Consider the following 19221-nt stretch of genomic DNA (forward strand, 5'->3'; position numbering starts at 1 on the left):
TTTTAAAAATGACATTCACGGGAGTGGTCGGCAAAAGCTTTTATTGTTGAACGTGTATTGAAATTTGAAACAACATATTAATTTAAGTTTCAGTTAGATTCATCGATTCAACATTATTAACTTCAACAGTTCAGCTTATGTAAATCAAACCTACTGCTTGTCATTTTTCACATGCATTAAAAGTATCTATCCTCTTTTTGGGTTTGAACCATCACGCTGAGCTATGGAGGCTTTGCTACAGATCAGTTATGAAACTAGTTAACATAAAGAAAGCTCTGCGCACGTCCTTTGAATGTAGCAGGCAAAACGTTCTTTCGGGTCAGTTTTTTTTTTTTTTTTTTGAGCAATCACAAATTGCTCATTATCCTTACTTGACCAAAGTTTACCATGGCAACAAGAATAAGTTCAGTTCTGCGAACTCCACTGTCCACCGGTCTCCACGAGCTCGACCACTCCTGGGTGGTGGCGTCTATGCCCTACACACATGCCTACACACACGTCTACACATACACACCCCTGTCACACACATACGTCACACACATACATACGTGCTTACATACATACACATACACGTCTACACACACACGTCTACACACACACACGTCTACACACACACGTCTACACACACACACGCTTACATTACACACACGTCCATCCACTCGCCTACATGCACTAACACACACACACTCGTTTTTGCGAAAAACAATTTGAATAAAAGATGTCAAAAATTTATTTTTGACATCACCACCACCAACAACAATTAACCACCAACAACAATAGTAATAATAATAATAACAACTATCTGATAAACGGATCATTAAAAAGAATGACAAAGCTCAAGCCTAGTTTAACGGATGCATTTCAATCTAAACTTTGAATTACCTTATCTATGTGTGTCCATCAAAGTGCATGCATATACATGTATACGTGTGTATAATTGTATACATATATTTTTTTACAGATAAATTTTAGTGTCCGACCTTAAAATGTTTTGCAATTACATCTTCGCATCCTCCTGTAATCCCAATAACGCATAAAGTAATTAATTAAATGGAAACCTGTCGAGAAACTTGACACCAACATGATCTTCTGGCATACCATTTCCTAATTGCTCATTAGAATGAAACCCTACGAAAAGCAACTACCAAAGATTCTTTCCGCTTTGATCTCGTCCAATGTCTTTCCGAAGTATTTGGTTCTAAATCTTTTCATCTACGCAAATTGTTGTTCGCCATTGATTGATTTCTAGTTCCTGTTACTCGGGATAACTAATTGAGAATTGTATTGAGCGAGCAGTGGGCGGAGGTCATTACTAAGGTCAGGATAGTTAATTAAGGTAGGTTTTAGTTGTTTAATGATTCAGTTTGGTATCTTTTCTTTTGTTTATGTCTGACAGAGCTCAGGTGCGTGATAGAAAATCGACATTACAGTAAAATTTCGATTATCTGTAACTTTAAACCGAAACCTTTTTTTATCGAAGTTGATTTACTTGAATTTTGATATTTTTATTTAATAAACGTAATTTACGGTAGAACAGTGTCAATAAGCCTAATTTTTGAATGTTATTACATTCAAAAGCAAGCGTTTTTTTTTTTTTTTTTTGAGCATTCTACGATTGCTTATTATTTTCCCTTAATGTTCCTTTTATTTCATTTCGTTTTATGTACTTTTCTTTTCTTGCAACGTATTTAGGTTTTGACTTAAAGAACAAAACATTATTAGCCCTATGAATATTACATTACAGATTTACTAATTAAAGTTTACTACTATATTATATTTGCAATGCAATTTTATTTTTTTCATGAGTGGGGCACTTTCTGAACAAATTCATCGTCTATAATTGTTATTCAGCAAACTTCCATTATTCGTAAGCGGTTTATCCGCGACCTTTCACACTTTCAAAAAAAAATTTTTTATTTTTTCGCCGATAGTTAATTGAATGTAGATGCACACATTTTAACTTAACAAGCGCAAATTCTGGTTTTAGACATTTACGTTTCTTATTCCCCATAATGTATAAATCAGATGCGCAGTAAGAGGTCAATTAGAAAATCAACTGCACCCTCCTTGAAAGCCTTCTGGACCCTTATTGGTGCCTTGTATTCAAATATTCCTCACTTTAAAAAACAACTGCCGTTATTACAGTGTTGGCCAAATTATTAGACTAAGACTGTTTAAGAGACAAATTCTTTATTGATTATATAACTATAGACACATTAACGAACAGTGAAATAATTATCTAATATTTAGTATGCATTCCCTTGTTCTTGATGAGCATTTTAAGTGTTTTGGCATACTTTTCACAAGGTTTACACGATTTCTTAACTTTTTAAAAAAGGAGGTAAACAATTGTTTATATTCACTATTATATATACTCACAATACACATACTCACTAATGGCATAAAACTAATTTTAAATACAACAGAACACCCTAACAAAAAGAAGTAGTGAACTGTTTAAGCTGATTGAGGTTATATTCCTGGTAGGTAGATAAACAAAGAACATAAACAAAGCAGACAGTGCTGCCACCTGCAAACATTAAATTGTGCTAAAATAACGTAGTAATAAGTGTACAGTATGTACTGTACTTTAACAGTAAAATAAATAGTATTTTAGTAAAAATAGTGCACAAAAAAACCTCTTTCGTCTAATAATTTTGCCAGTACTGTATATGACTTCTTCGCTATTATCCTCTCATCCGTACAAACACGCTTAATTCAATGGATATATGTCTATTTGAGTTTCTGTTCTGCTATTGGGAAATCTGTGCGGGAAAATTTCGCCATTCACAAAAATTCCTTTGACGATTTTCTTCTCATACTCATCTTTTCCATCCACCAAATATCCATGAATTCATTAAATCTTTTGAAATGTGCTAGGTCGAAATGCAAACTACACCTCATTGAAGGATTGGAAAACGAGAAATAGAAAACACATATTCATTTAATAGGATGGGTAATAGGTTTTGGGATAAGGAAAATTGCGTCGATCCGGGAATTTTCATTTAGATAGAAATCAGTTCTAAGCGTCAATAGGCATCCTATATTTCTGCAAAAGTTTATAGAGAAAAAGGAAAAAAGACTTATTAAAGCATTTCAGTTAAACTGATGGGTAAAATTTAAAAATGAGATTAATAAGTCTACATACTCATACAAAGTAAATTCTTTCGCCTGCAGCATGATTTAGTTCGTATTTTATGATAAAACTTGGAAAAAAACTAATTTTAGTAAATTTGATTGGTTGGTCAGTTCAATTTCTCAAGAACATAACATTAAACGTTGCGTTAACTCCTTTTTTTTTTCCAATTTACTAAAAGCCCTGTTTTTTCATTGTTGTTATACATTTAAATTCATTTAAGAGTGAAAAAAAATCGTCATGTGCTGATTAGTAATTGTCTGATTGACTCCTAATGACATAAAAAGAATATTTGTAAGATACATATAAGGATTGCAATACCGAACCAAAAATTCAACACCGGTATTCGGTATTTTTGAAACGGGATACCGGAATACCAGTATTAATGCCGATATTCGGTATTTTTTAAATATGATACCGGAATACCGATATTAATACCGGTATTTGAGTATTTGAAATTTCTCAAAAAATGCTTGAAAACAAACTGTTTTGTTGCCACATTTCATAATGTTGTACAAAAATTGTATTATTCATGGAAACGTATTGTGAACAAATATAAAATGAAGGAGCAAACGTCGTAAAAAAAAGCAATAATAGTAAAAATCACAATGCGTCTATTGAATTGTTTCAACTATAGCCTATATATCTAAGCCTGGAACTCATTTTAGTGATCAACTTTCCTACGGTTGAAAATACTCTTTCTGAATTCAAGCAGGTCGGTTCTGTTAACAATGCACGATACACCTTCAAATAATTCGGTCCCTTGCGCGTTATTTTTATATAAATCCGTTTGTGTGTGTGTGTGTGTGCGCGCGCGCGCTTCTTTTGCATTGTATGCATTATTTTTTTTATATAAATATTTGAATTTATAGCTTGTTGTAGCTTCTTTCTGAGAGACGATACTTTTCCAATATTAACATCATTTTCTCTTGAGCAGGGGAGGTTTGTATTTGCTTTTTAGTAGCCTCTTTGGTTTGAAATTAACGATAAACTTGACTAAATTTGATCTTGTTAGTTTCTCTTATTCGTTTTCGCTTCTTTTTCAAAATTATTTACAATTATAATTAAGCAAATATACGAAAATATGTTTCAACTGAATATGCTTTACCGCTCTGCAAATTTTCAATGCACTATATAATTTCATATATATATTTTAAATATTATCTTGCCAAGTATAAAGCCAAATAACGCGACAGGAAAACACCAATACTGGTGGCAACAAATTACCATTTGTTATGCTAAATAAGAAAAAGTTGCGCCCATTCCCGGTAACCGAATATTTTTAAACTCGACCCCTTATCGGTCAACTTTACACCGAGTTTTCTGGACTCGATTGCATATGAAAAGCCATGAAGTATACACTCACCATTCAGATGCTTCACTCAGAAAGAGGTACGTTCAGTTTCGTCTCAGCACCAGCCTGCAACAAAAACGGAGCTGATAAGTTTATTTTGGTTCACGACAACATAAAAAAGTTACCGAGATAATGCGTCGTCATAAAATTAAAAGGCATATTATGTAAAAAGAGCAGACTAGTTGTAGCAAGAGTACTCGAGATACTACGACGGGGCTTTCTCTTTTTCTCCTTTTTCTTTGAAATATAATAGTAATAATAGTTATAAAAAGTATGATATATTTATATTATATATAAAAAATTAAAAAGAATCGAGGTTAATAATAGGATACCCTAAATAGAATACTTGATAGCACGCATTTTTTAAGACACACAATCATGTAATGCAATGAAAAGGAAACGTCTTAGTGAGTTCAGCTTGAACAGAAACGCAAGTCCACATCCTTTACCAATATACACCTGGAAAAGTTGAAAACAGACTGGAAAACCAGCTAACTTATTGGGAAAAGAAAGTACCATAAAATATTAATATTAATCAGGGGTGCCCCCTTAAGAGCGGGAGGGGGGTTTGAGGAGCATTTTTCCTTTTTAGGGGCGCTTTTGCTTTAAGGGAATACCCCCCTAAATATTTCTCCTGTATTAATCATTAGTATTCATATCGCAAATTTTGAATCGACTCCTCTGAAGCAAACTGGAAATTCATTTAGCATCACTGCTCTAGTAGTATTTTTATTTTCATATATACAACATCACAGTAGGGTCATTCCATAGAAATGTCGACCTCAACCTCAGATTTTTTTTTTTCCACAAAGCCTTAATTGTGACCTATCATTTCATTCAGCATACTTTCTAGTACATAAATCCAATAACAGTTTGCAAAAATTTCGTTCGGTGTTTTTCTTCTGGCTCTAAACGTGCGGGGTTGTAGAAAAGGCTTAGCATGTGCAAAAAACATGCGTCTACGTTTTCTTGTGTACTGTAAAAATTTTTGCAAATTTTTAAAAGAACTATGTTTATTCTAAATGAATAGATGTTGGCCCAATAAAATTGACTGTTCTTTTTGCATACATTATAAGATAAGTCTTTTAATTAGTTTGGTTATTTAACTGAAAATATTTACGTTACGTTAGTCACGAAAATGTACTATTTTCTGCTTAAAAACCAAACCAGATGATTGACCCAAAAAGCACTTTTTATTTTCTTACATCTGTGTCATATCTACTTAAAAAGTGCAAAATATTTATTTTAGTATCAGTAGATATAAAATAATTAGTGTGACTAACGTAACATTTGATCTGTGACTAACGTAACAGTTAGCATGTAACAAACGTAACATTTTAAAAATGACTGCTAAAATTTAAAATTTATTTAATTTAATGCAAATTTTCATGAACAATTTTGAATATGTAGGCATTCTATACTGATTAAAAATATAAAGGGCGGAAAATACCAGTAATATTACATTGTAGACCTTCTATTTACTTAGAAGAATACTTTTTTAAAGGTCTTTATAAAGATACTTCCAATTTAAAGAACTATTAAAAAAGAAAAAAGGTGAGTAAAGCAAAATGAGTACTCTGCTGAATGTGCATTCAACACAAGAATCCAAGGTTAAGAATTATGATAACAGAAATACAGTCTTAACAAAGAAGAACGTCTTTATTTTTTAGAAAATACATCTCCACCTAATGGCTTCTCGTTGGAAAACATTTGAAGATGTTACATGATACAGTGACAATAAGCTCTGCTGCCATATATTTCAGAAAATGCAAGAATGATCATTTAGAAATTCAAACATTTGCGATGATATCTGGAATTAAAATGCATTCTGCAAAAAGTTCGAATATTTTTTTTCAATATTACATTTTAATTCAAAAGGATGCACAACACTATTCGCTCGATGAATCAGTAAACCTTAAAAAATAATATGCCGTAGAAAAGTACTACGGAGTTTCTTATGACGATAACTAGTAATCAGCAGAATACTAAAATTCAGTGAAACTACCAACTTGCAAAAAAATAATTTTTTAAAAGAGAGATATTGAGGATTTAATTAGCCCAATAATGATGTTATTGAGTTTGTAAAAGCAGTTTTTTGCATTTGTTTATTTTTTTTCGCACATTCAATTTGAGTTAATTGAACTAAATCCTTCCATTCAATTTCTTACACTGATATAGAAAAAAAGTAAAGAAAGAACCATAATACAACACAAAGAAGGTTCCTAAAAAGTGTGAAAGTAATATAAGAGCAAGAAATTAATTATAAAAAGTTTTTTATATGCATTCATTGCTTGTTATTTGATGGTTACGTTAATCACGTTACGTTAGTCACACACAGTTTTTCGGAAAAGTACCATTTAGGGCCAAAAAAAATTCGTCTGTAACAAATCTGTAGTACGATTTTAAAAATAGATTGTTTACCTCTTACAAACATATCGGCCAATTTTAAATGTCTGCATAAGTTTCAGAAAAATTTGCCTCGTAACATAAGCATTGTTTCTCAGCGTTGCAAAAATGTTACGTTAGTCACAATGCCTTTTTTGGTGAAAAAACACCTGCCAGCGCTTATTTTGCTTCAAATTCTTGGTAGAAATGAAAAATAGTCACCTTGAACATTTTAAATCTGCATATTAAACCAAAACACATTTATTTTTATTCCCGGTGTAAGTAAAAAGAGTTTGAAAATCAGCTGCGAATGTTACGTTAGTCACTATGGAATGACCCAGTAGATAATCTGTTTCTAGTGTGATGTTGATCTATAACGGGGCTAAGTAAAGAGAAATGTTACTTTTTTCACGAGCTACGTGACACGTATTATTATGAGATATAAAATAGTTAAAACCATTTAAATGTGAATGATTTTCCTAACTAAATAAATCCTGGAGAAGAACAAAGATTAGTTTTTAGTGCCAATCGTATAAAATGTTATGCGCATTAAGATTCTTTCTTTTTTTAACCGACTTCAAAAAAGACGTTCTCAATTCGTCGGAATCTTTTTATGTACGTCCCCTGTAAACTCAAACACGCTTAGACCAATTCGGAAAATTCTTTTCTTTTTTTCTCGTTTGAAAAGGTATATACTTTCCAGGTGATCCCATGGTCATCAGGTCAGTATCTGAGAATAGGATCCTTGATAAATCAAGAAAACTTTTCAAATTCTATGGACAAAGTTAAAACGATTTCTGTTGTTTTTTAGTGACTCGTGACTTTTTTTTTTTTTTTTTTGAAAAGCATACTTTGCTTAAGTCAAACTGATGATGAGGACAATTTTCTTTGTAAATAATTGCGCATTTGAAAAAGCCTTTCTGCACAGTCTCGGGAAGTCTCCCGAGACGCTGTGCTCTATCTTTTTCTCTCATCTTAGCTGTTTTCAGACTTCTGTACTTGACGCTTTCGCACTCGAGATGTACGTAAGAAGTGTGCTACATACTCTACCCTTTGTACTTTTACACCACTAAAAAGCAAAAAATAAACTATTTTAAATAAAAAAAGAACCGACTTTAAAAATCAAAGAGGAACTAAAAAGTAAAAAAATAGTTGGTCATACTTACATACGATTTCCTACCCAAACATATAAATGAAATTTATTTTACAATTCTAGTACAAAAATCAACTAAACTGAACACTTAATTATAAAATAAACACTGATTTTAATTACTATACTATGAATTCTTTTAATACCTAACTAATTATATACGATCTCTTAATTTTTAATAACCATTTGAAGTCGGGGCCTCCTATACCTACTCGGGGACATTCCACCAAATATAGAGTTAAACACTAATTTAACAAAACGCGAAAGTCTTTAAAACTAAACCTACTCGAAAATGCGAGTCATTTCTTCAGATTCAACTTGCACACAGGAGTCTCCCACTCATGTTGTAACAAACTTGCAGGATAATTCTAACTCAGAATCACAGAGCGGTGCAGGGTCAGGAATAGCTACCTCCCCTACAAATGTAGGGGAATTAGATTTTATGGAAGCAGTGGCGGCTCGTGGGAGGGACCTGAGGGACCTGGGCCCATCACTTTTTCAGACAATAATTTATAACATTTTATTTATTTTACTTATTTTTTATTTTTATTTATTTATTTATTTATTTATTTATTTATTTATTTATTTTGTGAATACTTGCTAGAAATTTCAAAAAAAAAAAAGGGATTGTATCTTATTTTTTTGCTAACAATCTGCAGATTATCTGTTGAAAAAGTGTAAAATTAATGAGGTACGGATTATACGCTGCCGCGATTTATCTCTGTGTATTTTTTCCTCTTGACACCAGCGCCTTGAACCTCAATATTTACAGCCGGATTCGCCGAGACCGTTACCTTGCCTGTATGTTGATTATTTTGCATAGCTCCAAAGATGGAATATTCTTCTAATGCGATTCAAGCTATGTAAAATAAACAACACCCAATAAAGGAAGAAGCCTTCATTTGAACCAGATTAGACCGTTTGCTCTTTTCTCGACTCTTTGTCTTCCAAGTAATTAACGTACTATAATGACATTTCAGAGAAGAAATCATTATTTTTCCGAATACCTTACAACATCGCTTAAAATTACCTTTTTGGAGCTTCAATTTCGAAAGATTGCTGTCCCTAATATTACCAAATATTGCTCTATATCCTGTTTTTAAGACTTCATTTTTAGAAAATATTCGGGCAAGGGCCCCCGAACCGTTTTCCTTAAATAGCATCAAAAAATAGGTTTTTTAAACAGCCACTTTTGAAAAATTTAAGTGGAATAGTTTCTAAACCTCTCCATATAATGTCAAAGAATATTATGCTTAAGTTTTAGGACTTCAATTTTGGAGAAAAAAAATCCAGGGGAAAGTTCCAGAACCCTTTCTTGTAAAAATCTTCAAAGTTTGTCTACAATTGCGTTTTTGCAACTGCAATTTCAAAAAAAAACGAAGAGGGGTAAGGTATTGATTTTTATTTATTTTTCAAAAAAAAAAAAGAAAAAAATGATCTGGCAGTGTCCCGTTGCTCCATCCTTTACCCTACCCTCAATAATTATGGCCTATAACCGCGTTTCAAGGCTTCAATTTCTACAAATTTTCACGGAGTCCCCTGTACCGTTCTTTTCCCCAACATCACCAAAGATCGTCTAAACTTTTGTTTTTAAAAGTTTTAAAATTGAGAGATTTGATAAACAAATCAAATCAATTAAATTGATGAGTTTTTTTCCTATTATGTCCCCTCCCCCTCCGCTTAGAAATTATTTTCTAGTTGCACCACTGTTGTGTGTTGTATGTACGTATGTGCCTATAATATAAATGGCTAAGTTTCTTTTTACTTGTTTTTAAATTTATTTATTTCTTTACTTTTTTTTAAATTTAGTTTATCTATTTTTATTTTATTCATTTTAAAGCGAATACTGAGATGTATTTTCATCTTTGTTAAAATTAATTCATTTATAATTTTTACACATTTCTCTGATCATAAAAAGTTTTCACTTTTGTAATTTGGTCTTGCTTAAAATAAAATTAATTTTAGCCATTCAAAATTATTAGTTATTAAAAGATTAAAAATAATATTACTATTAAAAATGTTAAATTATATTGCTTTTTAAAAATTTATTTGTTTGTTTTGAAAATCCAAGGGGTGAAAGTACCTCCCTTGCAGCCCCTTATCGGTGCTGCAAGGGAGGCGTACTGCAGCGTTGGAAAGCGTGCTGGATATAAACGCGAGATTAATCATTTTCGTGATATATTTTATAGATTTTCCCTATCTGATAAATAAAATTTTATTTTTGAAAGTCAGGGGTGAAATTGCACTACTCTGCCAGCAAACATGGACATAAACATGAGATTAATATCTTGTGATTTACTTAGTAGTTTAAGTATTTTGTAGCTTGCCCTGTGTTTGAAAGGAATTTAATTTAGTTTATTTTTCACAAATAATTGTTTCAAGAAAGTTTAAATATTTAAAAAAAATATTTAAATAAATTTTTTTTTCAAAAACGGGGGGGGGGGGGGGTGCACCCATGATCTGGCCCCTTCACTTTTTCAAGGCAATAGGCCGCCACTGTCTGGAAGTCTTTTATGTACACAAAAATTTAAATAATCTTTGCACTGTCTTTTGCGGTTCCGCATATCTCTCTAATCTTAATCGATGGGTTCAAATTTACATATTCTGATACTATTACTTACATTTTCTGATACTATTACTGATTTGACTACTCTGATACTAGTCAAATCATGCCTCAAGCACTCGCTGAGATCTGATTGGGTCCCCGTTTTGTATTTAAACCCTCCCATGACCATGTTCCATACTATTTGCTTGCTTTGCACTGAGGAAGGAGGCTACTGCCTCTGAAACATGTTTGCGTTTTAAACTTTTAAATCTTTTATTTGTGCTTTTAAAACGTTGTTTTTGACTTTTATCTATTTCTTGCACAAAGCTCATTCTTTTTGATAGTTCCTTTAATTAGGTAGAATTCCACCTGCTGGAGTTCGAAAGCACAAACGTTTTCCCTTTGAACACTGAACGCGTAGAATGGGTTTAGGGTTTTTTTTAATGCATCTAACAATGTAATAGAAAAGGCAGGCTTCTTCGGTGACTGCTGTTTAGCGTCGTAAGCTCAAGGCTTGCTCTGCATTACAGATTTAGTTCGGGTTTGCAAAAACAAAACAAAAAAATAAATGAACAGTATCCATTATTATTTTGAGTTCTGACATCCTGAATTCAAATTTTGTTTTTCGCAATACGAGTTGCAATAGGACCCTACTCGTTGGATTTCTTTTATCTGAAAATGGCTCATATCGCAATCATAATGGGTTGTTTCCTTCAGTCAAAAGTTTTTATTTTTATTTATTTATTTATTTATTTTATTTTTGTATTTTTATAAGGTAACAGCCATAAATTGTCAGGATTATCAGCGTAGTTTTAACCTAAAAAAATATTTTACAGCTTTTTTATAAGATCTTTCGTTTGCGCATATGCCTTAGAGTGGGCTAAAATCTCCTGAAATTTGAAGCCCAATTTAAGGCGTATACGCGAACTATGTAAAAGCTATAAAATATTTTTAGTTTTAAACTAGGTTTTTTACTGACAATAACTTTCTGCCTCATGCGCAAACTGAAGATGTCAACTCAGAGTTATTTTTTTTTACATTTTTCCCCAATTGAGGATAATAAACTACAACTTTTAAGAGGTAACATGATTCCGAAATAAAAAAAAAATTGATTTTTTTTTCGAACCACCCTAATATACACTATCCTATACTTTATCGTCGGTAGATCTTTTAAGTAAAACTTACTTGTCAATTATATTCAATTGAATAAAACAAATTTGACGTTTTATTTAACACATAACATAAAACTCAGGAGCATTTTACCTCTAAGGAAGCCACTTTCCATGCCCATATTTCAATGAATTACCCCATTTTAATTTCACAAATTCTATCTTCGATTAAAATGCAACGCAGAAGCACATTTTGTAAATTATTCACACTTAACCAGCGCATTACTTCAATCTCTTGCTAAAGGAAATTTATTTAGAGAAGCAAGCGTAATGAATAGAACGAACTTATTCTCCCTGCCATAATAATTTACGCTGGATTAAAACTGATGAATGGTTTTATCTCATAATCGTTAACTCACAATACATTAAATTTTACCTTTATTCAAGTATTAACGCTATCCTTTGAAAACTCTAATGTTAGATGTTTGTTTGTCGGAGCATTATGATTAACATCCATTGTATAACTTATAATATAAATGCATCGATACACACCAGTGTCATCGAATCTAATTGTTCCCAGAAACAGCAATTACATTATTCAAGAAAACATGTATTATCCTACAGTAATGGTACCCAAACTGGGGAACGCGCCCCCGTTGGGATGAGGGGAGGAAGAGAGTGGTAAAGATTGTAGGCTGGCACAAAAAAAGTAAAAATGTACTTTCTATAACAGTGTTTCTCAACCTTTTTTACTTAACGGCACACTTGATAGTAGGCTCAATCCTTGCGGTACACTAAACCAAACTTCATCTGTCAATATGGACAGTGCTTTCAGCTTTCTCTAGTGAAAGCAAGGAAGATAAAAACCAGAAATTCCATATGGATATAACAATAATTCCTTTAAATATTTGAACTCTTTTAAGTATTTCAGTTTGTTTAGAAAGTTCATCCTGAATTTTAGCGCTAATTTTGGACAGCAAGTCCCAAACGCTCACTTAACACGTACAAAACAAATGTGAGGATTAAGTAGCCTTGATTGTATGTTGACCATTTTTATTACCACAACCACGGCTAACTGCAGAGGAATTAAATCTACCAATAGAGGCTTAAAATTTGAATAGAAAAAGAACAAAATTGAATTTTCAAAAAATCGCTTTGAGGTGCTCACCCCAATGCTACGAACTACTTTTGTACCAAATTTGATGAAAATCGGCTGAACGGTCTAGGCGCTATGCGTGTCACAGACCTCCAGACATACTTTCAGATTTATTATTAGTAAAGATGAGGGATCATCATAAATCTTTTATCTTAGTACCTTGCAGTAATTAAAGTGTTTTAGACAGCTCTGCTTAGCAGCATTATACTGCCTATAATAGATGCAGTATAGGAAATATTACAAGCTTGTCGTTAAGCAGGCTACTGTAATTACTGCGTTTGCGTTGGGTTTCTTTAAAAAAAAAAAAGGAAGAGGGAGGGGGTGTTAACTGGTAACCAAATTCGGTAAAGCACCAAATTCGGAATACAAATAGCATATTTAGTTGCTTTGAACCGCTATGAACATATTAATTAGTAACAGGAGAAGAATCTATCCGTTGAGGAAAGCTATATTTGAATGTATTTCATTTTCGTTGCCCTAAAGAAGGGAATTCTTACTCTTTTGAGGCACAAGTATGATTTTTTTTTGTGCAAATAAATTGTTTTTGATTATTATTATCTGCTTCTATTAATTTATTATCTGCTTCTTTATTAATGTAGCATTAAGATGAGAAAAAAACACGAGTAAAGTATACTAGGCACTATTATAGGACGACACTGGCAGAGTTTGTTGCCAGAAAGAAAGGAAATATACTTCAATTATAATTACAGAAATTCTGCAACGTTTACTGATGAAAATATTGCTTGATAGATCAGCAGCAAAATGAATTATTTTTCAAATTGAGAATGTTTCGGAAGTTGTGTCAGTTCAAACCTTTCACGTACATTTTACTATCTTAATTGCACTAAAAAATTAGTAGTTTAAGAATATTCCCGTCCATTTAAGAAAAATAAATCACCATTTATTATCAAAAGATGGCTATTTAGAATTGTTTTGACTTTTTTTTTCTCAACCAAAGTAGTTCTTGAAAAACTTAACCTGTCTCCATTCCCTTAACTCATCCACCTGCAATTTATTCTAGGAAAAATCCTTTTCTGAAGTCTTTCCCCCCCCCCCCCCTTCCCAACTCCGCCATATCCCGCCGCCTTACAAGATTCATATCCGAAATGCCCGATGGAGAAATGTTTCCCTCCATTCAACCAGCAAATTGAAAAGGAAACAACGAATAGCCAACTTACTATGAAATACATCTGTCACGTGCCAACCTCAAAGGGATCCGTGGAATCCTTTCCCTCCAATCAGGGCCGCGAGTCAAACAGTGTCAAAGCGCCCGCAGGTGTGAAGAGAAGCCACCTTATGATTGGTAGTGACAGCGTTTCCGAGAGCTGGCCTTTGACGTCACAGTCCAGCCATCGATCAAAGTGCTAGAGCCTCCGTACCTAAATGTGAAGTTTATCGCCGACTTCCATCATATTAAGGAGACAGAAATAGTTTTGTGGCTCTTGCAAATGTTGAGAATCTTTGATTTAGTAATTAAACTTATGACTATCGTCATTTCTAGCCGTGAATAGCATAGCTGAACATAAACTTCATTTGATGAACTGCACACCATGGAAAGCTTTCAGTTAATTTTCTGCTCAAGGAGCTCAATATAGTCTATTACTTTCTTTTACTAACTTTCCGGTTTAAGCGCCTTAAGAAGAAATTTCATAAGCTCTTTGAATTTCTATTAAAACTAAGCAAGCACAAATCCGGGAAGAGGACCGTGGGGGTCATAACTCCCATCAACAAGACTAAAAATACAATTTTAAGTTGCTTACTTCAATCTTAAATTTCAAAAACTCACGGGGAAGAGCCTTAGACAACTTATTTGTACCCGACTATTACAATTTGTTCCCAGTCAGTTTTGTGTGCTCATATTTCGTCAATGACCCCTTCCAAAACCAGAAGAGGGACAGCTAGTTTTACACTGAGCATAACATTAAAGTTCGGAAAGTGGAACAATTATTTTATCGTCTTCAGACCCGATTTTAATTGCTGAATGTATTGTAACTCTAATAACGTAAAATAAAAAATAAAAAAAAAAAAAGTTTAAACGTATTTGACTTTTGACCGAGAAAAGTTTTTGTATTCACTGTTATTTGAACTAAAAAGCAGAAAAAAAAAAACGCACATTAACTTATTTCAGCTTAATTTCAAATTTGAGACTTGCTTAACAAAAAGAAAGCCTTTCAATGCGAAATGTCCAAGTAGAAGAGGAAAATAACACGTTTGAAACCAAACGTATCAGCAATTTTCATCAAGTTATCATATGCCACTTTTGTTTGAGAATAAACCTTTCGAAATGTAACTTATGCTACCATGTACATGACAGTAATGAAAATTAGAATGCTTTGAATAGAGTTTCCTAATTTTAAAATTATCTTTGAAAAAAAGAATTAACGATTTTTTTTCCACTCTATCCCAGGGGTTCCAAACCTTTTCCGATTCGCGGCACCCTTAGAAGAATTCGAACTTTCGCACGGCATCCTAGTCGATGAAAAATATATCATTGTTGCCATGGTCACATCACGGCACCCCTCACCTCTTCCAGTGGCACCACAGGGTGCCGCAGCATCCAGTTAGGTAAACCTTGCTCTACCGATGGGGCACATCTGGAAGGAAGAGGTTAATGTTTGGTATACTAATCCTAATCAACAGTAACGAAAATAGCCAAAGTAACTTTCCAAACTAAGAAGTTCTAACTTATAACACTCATTAATAAGATTCTTAACACGCATAACTGTTTTCCTAAGAGAAATTCTGCACGGAGACTCTAATTTTCGTCTGCTGAATTGATTGTCAGCGGAACAAGCCGATATCAATTATGCAGCGCAGATTATTCCTGACTCTATTTGGTAACATCAGATCATACAATCAATTAGGAAAATAGCTGAATCTACGAAGTTTGAAGAGATTAGATTTAATCCTTAATAAAGAACTTCGGGAAGTGATAGGAGAATCGCTTTCGATGCATTATTCAGGGCATAAATTATTTATGCGAATAAATTCTAACTCGTAGATTTGGACTGATGTTGCATCTTCAGCTTGTTGACCATCAGCTTGCCATCTCTGTCAGAATTTTGATCATAAAAGATTTACATCTTATAAGATTTTTAACAGTAGATTATTTCGTTGTGTGGAGCAGTTTATGAAAGTTTTGAGAGTATCTGTATCTTTCGGAACACATAGGCGGATTTACGGCGGTGCCAGGGGGTGCGCTGCCACCCCCTCCCCCCAACATTTTTGGTTGGATTTTCGAAAAAAAAAACGAAATGGAATATATTTTATCAGGAAACAATATATTTTTTTTTCAGCAGGAAGTTTGTGAAACAGTTTGTTTTCTGCAGCTGTAATGCAAGTTAATTTACTTGAAAGCAAACCAAAAAATACAATTATATGCAGTTTATTGTGTGATTCGGTCGCCACACATTGCCAGTGCAAGAGAAATTGCTACGTAATAAGAAGTATTTTTATCCATTAAAAAAAGAAAGAAAAAACTGTACATGCATCACATAAACACCATTTCTTTAATTATTTATTATTTAGTGCCGTATTATAGAATAATTGTATAAGGTAGACCGGAACACGTTTACGCATGGGGCACATTTACGTAGTGCCCTTTTTTCAAAACTAACTTTAAATGGAGAGCCAACAGTCATAACAGATTGATGTTACACACTAGCACATAATGACATAGTACTACTTACTATTGAATGACTGATCTTCATAATTTTTTGAGCATCAGTCGAACTTCAGTCTAGCAGGCAGAAATAATAATCTGTTTTTTACCAAGTTGAGTAAGTTTTGTGTTGAACGTTTTGAAGCTTATTGGGAATAAATAATACTTAGTTAAGAAAGAATAAATACATAGCAATTAGCAGAATTTTATCCTTTTTTGAAAATTATTGTACTTGTATGAGCTGAAATGTTCATTTCCACGTTAAAAATAAATCCAAACTTGGCGACGGAGCAAGTTTACGCGTTGACGTCGAAACACCTTTACGCACGTTCTTGCGGTGTCTTACTTCGAAACGTGCCCTGACGCTTTTTTCGCTCCGAACCGTCTCAAACCTTTTTGGTATTTTCAGGGTCTTTAGTTTTGAAAATCGCCATTTATTTTTTAATTGAGTTACAGATTCGTATCGTAAAGGTTACAATCATGCAGTGCTGTCTTCATGCCCATTCAACTTTTACATTATACACTATTCAATGTGTAATAAATTTGCTTTATTTAACGATGGTAAGACGTTATGTTCGAAACACTAACAGAACCACGTTAGGTGTCAAAATAAATATGAATAAACGTGCCCCGTCTCCGGGGCAAGTTTACACGACCGACACGGACTCAAAAATAATTTTTTTAACGAAACACAAACTGAGCAACAACTGAATATACAATTTTGTCTCCATTAACTGCTTTACAAAATCCCCATGTGTAAAATTTCCTAAACTGAAACATAAAAACTACAAATTTCATTGAAAAAAATCCGCGTGAACGTGCTGCGGTCTACCCTACTCTGTATAACAGTGCTATAAAACTGCTCTGAAATTAGCTAAAAACCAGCATTTTCCGATGGAAGCCCCCGAAAACCCCATGTTTGTCCTGGGGAAAACCCCCAGAGTTGCCACTAAGTTCCGCTACTAAATATAGTTGCTTTAGTAGCCTTTAATATGAAAAATAGTCTTCAGAACAGTTGCCAGATGCAGAAAATAATTTCTATAACAGTCTCACATTTAAAAAAAAAGATAGCATTTATATCATTCAATGCAAGCATACTTCAATAAATAGACACCACTCACAGCAGTAAGATAGACCTAAACGTAGGGCACAATTTCAGTAAACACCCCTTGGAAAAGAAAACTTTAAAACAATTTTTCAAAATTTAGTCCAACCTTTTTGAATAAACACTGGAGAGATCAGCACTAACTAGTCGCCTCGGTGATTGGCACAAGGACCCTCGGACAGTGATGTTTATTAAAAATAACAGTGAAGCACTAACTGTTTTAAAATATATATATAGTTAGGACAAATCTAACGTGGCAGCATTGTAAAGGCTTCGCAGATCCTAATCACAGCATTACGACGCTGCCAGGTTAGGTTTTCCTCGACTACAGAAGCGTCCGGTTCGTGATTTTCCGATCGAGAAAAAATTAGTTCTCGTTTTCAAAAAATGAATAATTCGGATACAAAAAATTAGAAACCGAAAAACAGTTAGAAAAGAATTAGTAGTGGAAACAAACTTTTTTAAGAAATCGCGATTTCAAAAACTAACCATTAACAAAAATCGCACTCGCAGAAACAATACTAAGTACTTTTGACTAAAATCATTACCCTAGTCGCCTTTGCCGACAAAATAGTAGATTTAGCCTCAATTGGCATCCCTGTCCTCTCCTCCCTCCCAACAACCGGTATTGTTGCACCCCCAGAATTCACAGCCTAAATCCGCCTATGTTCGAACATTAACTTAATTTAAATTTAAAAACATTTAAAAAATTGAACATGTTTCCAAAAGTCCTTTCATTACAGCATCGGTTCCCAACCGGTGGTTTGCGAACCCCCGGGGTTCGCAAGAAGTATAAAGGGGGTTCGCAAAAATAATACTGCAATGGTGGAATTTTGAAATGCTTTAGATATGAAGCTTTAAGTTCAAATCTCTTTAGATGAAAATGTTACAATACTTGCTCACATAATTTGTAAATTTTATGAATTTAGTCTGTCATTACAAGAAGTTAGTTTTGATTGTTTTCATTGAGCGTGATAGAATTGAAGCAGTGCCAGAAAGTTTCAATTTTTGAATACAATGGAGGAAACATTCAAATTCCTTGGTTTTCTTAGTAGCTTTTGATCGGAAAATTCGGCCAAATTTGATGGGAACATTTTAGGGAGCATGAGTGAATGCCTGAAATATTTATAATTAATTTTCGATGCTTAGTTTCTTTGCCATTTGAGTGTGACGAAGAGCTATCACTCTTCTCTTGTGTGTAAGCTCAAGTGTTTTGAGCAATACATTTCTTTACGGAAAGAGAACTACTGCAGTGTTATTGAACATAAAAATCTTGAGGGAAAAGAGGCTTCATGAAAGTAATATACTTGTTACAAAATTTCTATTTTTCCCTTCATTCCCGTTTGTGATAAATTAGCGACTTTCTTCTCCTCTTCTAGCGACAAAATTCGTTTTTTATGTAGCTGATGAAGTTTCTATCAAATAGCACATCGGATAGATACAACCCTCTTCCTCAACAGAATCCTTTTCTAAAACCGTTTCTTACATTCTCAATTAGGTGATTCATAAGTGTGTTCTTTGTTTGAGCAGTACAACAAAAAAATATCTAACCTTTCACAAACTACTTTTTCAAAAAGTTCACACGTATTCATACCTTGTTTTATTCTCTTCAACTACATT

At 33.3% G+C, this 19221-nt stretch overlaps 1 protein-coding gene across 1 annotated transcript in view; it reads right to left on the reverse strand.

Annotated features, from left to right (window-relative positions):
* The window catches only part of LOC129220758 (uncharacterized), a 218787-nt gene that overhangs the window by 67551 nt on the left and 132015 nt on the right, over positions 1-19221 (reverse strand). The window contains exon 2 of the mRNA XM_054855187.1: positions 4503-4556. The gene's annotated coding sequence lies outside the window, so the exon portion shown is untranslated. The remainder of the gene's footprint in view (positions 1-4502; positions 4557-19221) is intronic.

Source organism: Uloborus diversus, chromosome 4 (assembly GCF_026930045.1).
Source record: "Uloborus diversus isolate 005 chromosome 4, Udiv.v.3.1, whole genome shotgun sequence".
Lineage (NCBI taxonomy): Eukaryota > Metazoa > Arthropoda > Arachnida > Araneae > Uloboridae > Uloborus > Uloborus diversus.